Raw genomic sequence first — 8,189 nt, 5'->3', positions numbered from 1 at the left:
ATATGAATTTGTTAATTTTTGGGTTAAAATATTGTTCGTGGTTCGACACATATTGAGGATATCGTATAAGCCGAAACCTGTAAATGTTTATAGTTCGGCGCATAATGTGATTATCGAATGCGCCGAACCTTGTTATTATATTCCCTTTCTAGTGTTAAACTTGTGATATTCTTTGTAGATCGTGCTTGGACCCATGGAAATTGCCCTTTCAAGATCGTTTTCAACCTCAAGAATAAGTCCATGAACAAAGAAGATCAATATTGGATAACGAATTAGATCTTATCTTCAACGTTGGATAAGATATTGGATACCAAAGTCCATATTAAACTCATTAAAATCAATTAGATCTTATCTTCAACGTCAAGAGAATGAAAATAAAAACACAACGCAAAAAGAATGAGGTCATTCCGACATCGGACGAAAAAGTTATGGCCAAAACAAGATCGAAAAACTTGAGTGTGCAAAGATAAGGTTCGGCTGATAACTCAACAACACGAGCTAGCCGAACCTAGAGCCTGCAAATCAATATTTTCGAAGTGTTTACAGAGAGAGGTTCGGCTTGAAAGTGATCTAATCGAGTCAGCCGAACCTGATAACTACCTGGGGTAAATTTCACTTCTCAGGTTCGGCCGGGAAGGTTTGCAAGGTATTAGCCGAACCTGACACTGTTCTGGGACGTATTCAATACACATTTTGGGGTTCGACTAAAAATTGACATTTACGGTTTAGCCGAACTGTTCATAGACACTTTCAGGGTAAAATTTCAAGAACAGTTCGGCTCAAAACTCAACTCAATTATCAGCCGAACCCGCTACTGTAATCACTAAAAGCCCTAAGTTTTTAGCAATTTAACCCATTCAATCCATGAAAAACAACAAATAAAAGATTGGGTTTGTAGGGAATACCTTCTTATCCTCATTTCAGTATTTGGAGCTTCAAATGGTTGAATTTCCGATTCAATTTCTGGTTCAATTATAGTTTTTATACCTTCATCTTCAATTGATTCTTCTTCTTTAATTCATGGATTGGAAGAGGATTTAGAACACTTGACGTTTGCTTTTTTCTTTGTACGATCTATTATATAGTTCAATTTAACCGATGATCGAAATTTCACGAATCAGTAATTAATTACAGTGATGAAAAAAAAATAATCCGAGAGAAAAGGAAGGTGGTTTAGATGGAGGAAGAAGAAGAGATGTTTAGGATAGTTTATTTTTTGATTTTAGGTTCAAGGGTATATAGGTAATTGAACTACTCAATAGACACCCCTTATAAGGTCACCTAGGATGGGAAAATTATTTTGTATGCCTTGAAAGTTTTTGGTATGCCTAAAATCATAGTTCTAGAAAAATTCAAGCGCCCACCCATTTTCTATAAGAAAATTTCCCACAAATCGAGAATTTATAAAATTATGTCATGGTCTTTTTCTTCTTCTACTCCTGACAAACTATCCTTCTTCTTCCGGAATTCCTTTTCTTCTCCCTTCGAACTCTGAAGTAATCCCGATAATTTGTTGTTGATGTTTATAAGGGTTAGAAGATGATTTGAAGTTTAAGAATTGTTTCCTTTGAATGTAGTTGAGGATGTTGTTATGAAGAGAAAATTAGGTCGTGGATTTGAGCTGGATTGATGGTGATGAGATTTAACTGGAGAAGGAAAAATATATGAGTTGTGAACTCGATATTTATTAAATATCGAATTCCGGGGTTTCTGAAACTGAAATAAGGTTGAGTTGCATAATTTGTTTTCTTCAATTTGATAAAACTCATTTTTAGATCTGGAAATTATGATTGAGCGTTGATATTCCAATCGATTTTTCTAATCATTTTATTCTTTCGGAAATTAAGCTATAAGTTAGGTTTAATTCAGTGGAGACTTGTAAAGCGGCATCTTCCTCTATTGAAGGGACCTTGGTTACCGGGAGACCACCGTCTTCTTCATATTCTGAAATTTGAGGTAATCTAAAAATAAAATTTTGATTGATTTTTTTTCTCCCCTTTACAGATTGTTATTTGAATTATAGTTAAGTTGTCACTTGTTTCAAGTAAAAGATGTTCTATGCTGGTGTTTTATATGCTATCATTCATTTATGAGGTTGATAGGAAGTACTGCCAGATTTATATGGATGTGTTTTAACATTGACCAATGAATATATCCTTGGTTTGCATTTTACCTAAGAAGATTAATTTTGAACTAGGAAACTGGGAACTGCGTTTTAGAGACTTTGAGTAGAGAAGAACTGAAATTATATCTCGTTAACTTGATGGCTGGTTTGATTTGAACGCCTTGTTGTCATTATCATCTTTTGTTTAACTTCTTTGTTTATTTGTTGTTGTATCCTGTAGGTCTTGCACGCTGGAAATACAACAAAAAAAAATGCCTTCAAGGCACTTATTTATTGGAGAGTACTCTGGAATCAAAGTTGATCTTGAATGAAGTTTTATAGCACTTGCTAGTGACGGAAGCATTTGTGAGACACGAGTTTGTTGTAAGTTTTAAGATCTGTAAATGATAATCTATTGTCATACCATTAGGAATCAGTTTGTGTTATTACCTTGTTGTAATTGGAATGCCTAGGATCGATGTTTGTTTATTGGTCTTTTCATTTTACCTTCTTTGCACTGTTTGTTCTGTTCTGTTGATTAGTTTGGTTATCTCATACCCCAGCTAGTACTTCACCTGGATAAGCTTCAAAATTTTAACCGTACCTTGGGTTGGTGTTTTATCTACAACTCACAAATTTAAGCTGCTAATGGACTTGCTATGGTGATGCCAATGGAGTTGTTGTTGACAGTGGTTGATGAATGGTAATGCAGAGGTGATGCTGCTGCAGGATTGAGTTGTTGTTGCTATGGAGTATGGTATTAAAGATGCATATTTCCCTAAGGACTTAAACTAAATTTGATTGTATCGGTACTTTTAGAAGACATGGGATTACTGTGATCTAGTAAAGCACTTCAATTTTAAAATTTTCATTTCAGGTAATCCCTGTAAAGGGCTTCTATGATGTTGTCAGGCATAAGGGCTTGGGTTTAACTTTTGCAATTATGGGGATGACTCCATAGACAGATGGTCCAGATGATGGAACCAATCTAACTGGCACAGATGAAATTAGACTAATGCCTGATTTGTCAACCAAGAGGATACTCCCACAGTTCAAAAAATGTGTTGTTTAATTGGCTTTATCTGTCTCATTTTTGTTACCAGCTTTGTCCATGTTGATATTAGCACATTAAGCCTTTATTATTTTCTTTCATAACCTGTTATGCATCTAAAAAAATTGTTGCATTACTTGTTATGCAGTCCAGGAAATGGCTGCATAACACGTTGTGCAGCAATTTTTTTGGTACTATTGAAACCACTAAAAACAAAGACTGCATAACTTGTCACGCACCTACAATAATATCTGCATAACATGTTATGTAGTCGTGAAAATGGATGCATAAAGCATTATGCAACAACTTTTTGTAAGCACTGCAATAAAAAAATTGATGCATAACTTAATATGCGTCCAAAAATATGGCTGCATAACGCATTATGCATATAAAGAAAATTATTAATCAGAACTACGGATGCACAATTTGTTACGCAGTCGAAAAAATTATTGCATAATTCGTTATGCGTCTTTTGTTTTTTGTGATGTTATATTTTTAAGCGTATATATCGTTTTACTGGTTGCATAACTAAATTAGTAAATGCATGAATCAAAATATGGTTGCATAACGTTTTATGTATTTTTTTGTTATATCTGCATAATGTGTTATGCATCGTTTTTGGTGGCTGCATAATGGTTATGTACCAAATTTTTGAAAATTTTGCCTAAAATGAAGATCACCTCCGATATTTTCGTGAAAAACAAAAATTTGATATTGTTGTTTGTTACTCGTTGTGTAGCTCTCTTTAAAAGATTTCCAACGATATAAAATTTGTAAAAGGGGGAATTAGGTTAAGGCCCAAAAAAATAATATTCTTATTATCAGGCCCAAGATTAATTTTAGTTTCTATGACACCCATAATTATATGAAAGTTTTAAAAATGTCTGCATAACAGGCTATGCATCCTAATTTTTCAGGGGTATAACTGGCAAGCAAACTAGAATATAACATATCTAAAAAACCGCACCTTGGAATTTTACAAATTTTATATCGTTGGAAAGATTTTTAGGAGAGATACACAACGAGTACAAATAAACAATATCAAATTTTTGTTTTTCACGAAAAAATCGGAAGTGATCTTCATTTTAGGCGAAATTTTCGAAAACTTAATACATAACCATTATGCAGCCACCAAAAAAGATGCATAACATGTTATGCAGACGCAACAAAAGATGCATAAAACTTTATGCAACCATATTTTAGTTCACGCATTTAATAATTTAGTTATGCAACCAGTAAAACGATATATATACGCCTAAAAAAATAACAGCACATAAACAAAAAGACGCATAACAAATTATGCAATAATTTTCTCAACTACATAACAAGTTATGCATCCATTGTTTTGGTTAATTTAAGTGCTTACAAAAAAAGTTGATGCATGATGCGTTATGCAGTTATATTTTTGGATGCATATCAAGTTATGCTTAATTTTTTCTTTTTTCATTTCAGTGCTTACAAAAAAGTGGTTGCATAATGCTTTATGCATCCATTTTCTCGGCTGCATAACATGTTATGCAGATATTATTATAGGTGCATGAAAAGTTATGCATCTCTTTTTATTGCTGGTTTCAATACTAATAAATAAGTTGATGCATAACGTATTATGCAACCAATTTCTGGTATGCATAACAAGTTATGCAACAATTTTTGTAGATGCATAACAGGTTATGCAACCAATTCCATAGTTGCATAATAAATTATTCGACCACACCTATTTACTTCTATCACCAGAAATCACACAAACCACTCACTGCAATAGCTACAGCCTTGAACACCAAATTTTCCATTTCATCTCTCAGTCACCAATAACAAACCCAGATCAATATTAACTCCAATTTTTAACTCGCCGGTAAGAAAATATGGCAGAATTTTGTCTGTTTTATGGTGCTATTCCGGCCGAATTCAGGCCTTTATTTTGGTCTTCACCTGTAAGAATTCCGAACATTCATCTAGTTCATTTCAATTTATACATCAGCAGAGCTTCAACCAACATCAATTCTTCTTAGTTTCTACATCAATTCAACCATCCACCACCATTTCCGCAGTTCGAGCATAGACTCACCACTAGATTAGAAGTTAAAACCAGTGTTCAATATCCTCTTCATACTTTGAATCATCTTGTCTTGCTTTTCAAATCTCAGATCAAACTTCTTCACATCTTGTACTTCAAACTCAACAGTAGCAACAATTCAATCAACATCAGCAACAATTCCATCACAGACTCGAGTCCATCTCCTTCTTCTTTCTCAATTAACAGATTTAATTCGAACCCCCAAATTCAATTCCTTTCTTTATCTGTTCTTGACCCAATACAACACCACCAGATTCCACCACTTCCAGATCTTCTCGAAATCTATTTCTCAAGTTTAATTCCTTGTTGTAAAACCAAATTCATCATAACCCATCTTCGGTTCCATTACAACCATCTCTTCTCAGTGTTCTTCAATTAACGGTCACCAGTAAACCCTAATCTTGTTCGTGTGAATCTGATAACAGCTTCACCTCTTTCTTGAAAAAACACAAAATTCAAACCACTTAATCATCCCTAACTTGCGATTTTTGATGTGAATCCGATTACAACAACCACAATTATCTTCTCAACCACATCGACAGTTTCTCGATATGATTTCACATCAATAGTTTTGGATTGTGGAAACTGAAATTAGAAATTCGGCGCGTGAAGAAATTCATAGTAGAGAAGAAGAAAAAGAAAAAGAAAAAGAATTGAAGAATAAATTCATAGCAGAGAAGAAGAAGAAAAACAATTTCAGAAAACTATGGGTGTGATGCAAATTTTAACCCAGAAAATGGGTGCACGCCTGAAATTTTATGGGTGTTGGTTTCTTAGTGTAAAAAATCTGAAAAATGGGTGTGGTATATACGAAAGCCTTAGCTATATTTAAAAGTAAACATTTGTTGCATCGCGCGGGTGATGTCGGCTAGGGGTGAGCATGGACAGTCTGATTTTCGCCTCATCCACATCCAACTTAATGTATGGAGGATTTCGGATTTAGGATGCGCATCCAATCCAGTGTTCAACGTATTTGATATGGATGATTCAATGGATATTTTTCCTAAGATCCCTTTTACCCTTACGATAATATTCAAATATACACAATCTTAACTCACCATGATTGTTGGTACCAACATTAGCGAGGATGATACCATTTCATATAAAATTAAAAAAATTTATAAGTGATCCTGGTCATTGGATCACTCAAATGGTACCAACCCTTAGCAATAACGTTACTCACCCATTAAATACAAGTTAACAAACTCATCAACTTTATTCGATAATAATATTTCCTTCGTCCCACAAAAGTTGAACATACATAATAATTTAATTTCTAATACAGAGTATAATAGTGTCATGATATTTACATACTAATACTTTAACTAAGCAACTAATATCAACATTAATGAACAAGATAAGCATACCGAATTAACTCAGTGGATGTGGATGTCCAACAGATTTTTAACTCTGCACTCAACATCCAATATATTGTGCACGGACCGGGCCAGGATCACTCAAATGGTACCATCCTTTAGCAATAATGTTACTCACCTTAGTAAACAAACTCATCAATTTTATTCGATAATAATATTTCCCCCCGTCCCACAAAAGTTGAACATATATAATAATTTAACTTCTAATACGGGGTATAATAGTGTCATGATATTTACATACTACAGCAGAATTTCGATAAATTAATCCTAGATAAATTAATTACTTCGCTAAAATAATAATTTCTCTGGTCCCAACTAGGTTTAGATAAGCTAAATTTTAACTCGATAAATTAATAACTTCGCTAAAATAATAATAATTTTTTTTGGTCCCAACACTATTAATTTATCGAAATTTTACTGTAATACTTTAACTAAGAAACTAATATCAACAATAACGAACAAGATAACATATCGAATTAATTCAGTGGATGTGGATGTCCAACAAATTTTTAACTCTGCATCGGACATCCATTACATTAGTGCACGGACCGGACATCCGCTTGCTGAAAAAACGATAGGCCGATACGCAGATTCTATCCCAATGGTTATCCCTAGATGTCGTTGTTCTATATTAGCTACTATGGATCATGTTTCCGTATTTTGGGTATCAATCCCCTCTGAAATGTTACATTGTGCATGCTCCATCACCAAAACATAAATTAATTATGTAAACAATTACCATTTACCAAAAAATTGTTTCTTTTAATGGGTCCACTTAAAAAGTTTTTATCATGGAGGGTAAATGGGTGATGAGATGTCACTATATAAAAGAGAATTTATACTGAAAATATGGAATACAAATTCATGTTAAAAAATTCTTGTTGCTCCAAGATTAAACTGGAGACCGCCTTATAAGGGATGGAGCCATCCCATGGGATCCGAATTAGCTTTGTTAATTTGATGATACACATCATATTGTTAGTCGTATAGATCGACAAGTTATCATTTGGTGGTCTTCTTCAGGATCTGAATCTGAGTGTTTGTATACCTAGATCTGATTATTTTGATAATCTAGATCTTGGTAGATCTAACCAAACAAAGGAGTTTGTTAGATTATATGGAAGAGCCTTTGTTTGACTCAACACAAATCTCTAATTTACTTCTTGAGATTGAGAGAGCAGTTGCCAAATACGATTTAGTCCTTCACTATTTCAGAGTAGAGGAGTTTAGTACTATTGCAGCAACTTAATATAGTGGACTCTATCTTAGGAATCACGTGCATTGTCCAAATTGGTTGTAGGTACAGGGATACTGAGGAAACTATGTAACTAGGGATAGTTTACTTGGTTTCAACTATACAAAGTTAGTAGTGGTATTTGTATAACGACTTAATTCTGAGAGTATTCAGAATTAGACTAGGTCCCGGGGTTTTTCTGCACTTGCGGTTTCCTTGTTCACAAAATCTTGTGTTGTGTTATTTACTTTACTTCCGCATTATTTGGCCTGTCTTTATAATTAAAATAATTCACATGTACGTCAATGAAAACGCTTGGATTAATCCCTACAGTTAGGTTCAATTCCGGA

General features: G+C 33.9%; 1 long non-coding RNA gene across 4 annotated transcripts; it reads left to right on the top strand.

Annotated features, from left to right (window-relative positions):
- Positions 1–1,326: 1,326 nt before the first annotated feature.
- Positions 1,327–3,202, top strand: LOC113299952. Of its 4 annotated transcripts, none has more exons than XR_003335297.1 (3): positions 1,327–1,956; positions 2,346–2,861; positions 2,982–3,202. It is a non-coding gene; the product is annotated as an uncharacterized LOC113299952 (long non-coding RNA). The 4 variants fall into 4 exon arrangements; XR_003335296.1 differs by having other exon boundaries at positions 1,327–1,726; positions 1,848–1,956; positions 2,346–2,985; XR_003335295.1 differs by having other exon boundaries at positions 1,329–1,956; positions 2,346–2,488; positions 2,668–2,985.
- The last annotated feature ends 4,987 nt before the right edge of the window (positions 3,203–8,189 follow it).

The sequence above is a fragment of the Papaver somniferum genome, chromosome 7 (genome assembly GCF_003573695.1).
Source record: "Papaver somniferum cultivar HN1 chromosome 7, ASM357369v1, whole genome shotgun sequence".
NCBI classification, from domain to species: Eukaryota; Viridiplantae; Streptophyta; class Magnoliopsida; order Ranunculales; family Papaveraceae; genus Papaver; species Papaver somniferum.
This window is presented reverse-complemented; position numbering and strand designations above follow the sequence as displayed.